Here is a 1,143-nt window from a genome sequence, read left to right as displayed (position 1 = left end):
CCCAACAATAAGAACATCAGCACAAACTTGATCCTTATATTGAATTCCAAATAGAATGTGTGTGTATGTGAACATGTGGTTCACATTTCTCAACTTCAATAAACTGTTGAGACTATGTGAGACCTAGTGTAATAAAATAAAGCTAAGCAAATATCTGGTGTAAAAAGAAATAGATTTAGATTTTCATATATATTAAGAAGTATATATTCCATGTGAAGACATGTTTTTGATAGTATTTCTGAATAGGAAAAATAACCACTACATTTTTTATTAGTGCATTTTTAAGGTTACTTTTACCTTTCCTAGGTTAATTTTCAAATTCAGAAAAAATTTCACTTGTATAATCAGAAAAATATAGCCATGACACTGAAAAAATTAAGGTAATGCAATTAAATACTATAATTATAAGAATTTTTAAGGATACTGTCATATATAAAACAGCTACATCAGGCACATCTGATCAGTTCTGCACCAAAGATTGGGTGGTAACTTTCACCTCAATCATTGCCCTAGCTTCTTTATAATGGAAGAATGTCCATTATTTTCAGATACAAATTTGCTGAAGTAATTTTATTTAGTATCTAGATTATTAACAGGTGAAAACATGAGAACAAATCTTGCATCTTTATAAATTCAGACTGACATCTACGAACCTGTCACTCCAGTGTTTCTGCCAAGAAATGACAAAATTAGTGACCTTATGAACCATTGCTGATTAAGCTGCTGGTGTATCTTGAACTCAATCCTATGTGTATTGACAAATTAGGAAACAACACTGCAGGAAAAATGGTATTATCTCTGATAAAATATTCTGTGTTTTCTATTTGCTAGACCTAGACTATATATTCACCAGACAAGTAAATATAAAGTCAATGTTCACATGAAAAACCTCGGTCTCCCTACAAAAGGTTAATTTACTTCAACAAAGCAATAAATTGTTTTGTGGAATTATGCTTATTGCTTGAATATGCTACATAACTAAAAACCATATAGAATTATAACATAACAACAAACTTGAGGATGATATTAGACAGGACGGTGTTTCATTCAATGGTGCATAGAAGAACTATGAGTCAGAACAACCTTGACAACAACAACAATATAAAATCAATTATTTGTATTGGAAAATATTTTCAGAAACCT

Source organism: Echinops telfairi, unplaced genomic scaffold, assembly GCF_000313985.2.
Source record: "Echinops telfairi isolate 266 unplaced genomic scaffold, ASM31398v2 ScPeMD7_41;HRSCAF=154, whole genome shotgun sequence".
Lineage (NCBI taxonomy): Eukaryota > Metazoa > Chordata > Mammalia > Afrosoricida > Tenrecidae > Echinops > Echinops telfairi.
This window is presented reverse-complemented; position numbering follows the sequence as displayed.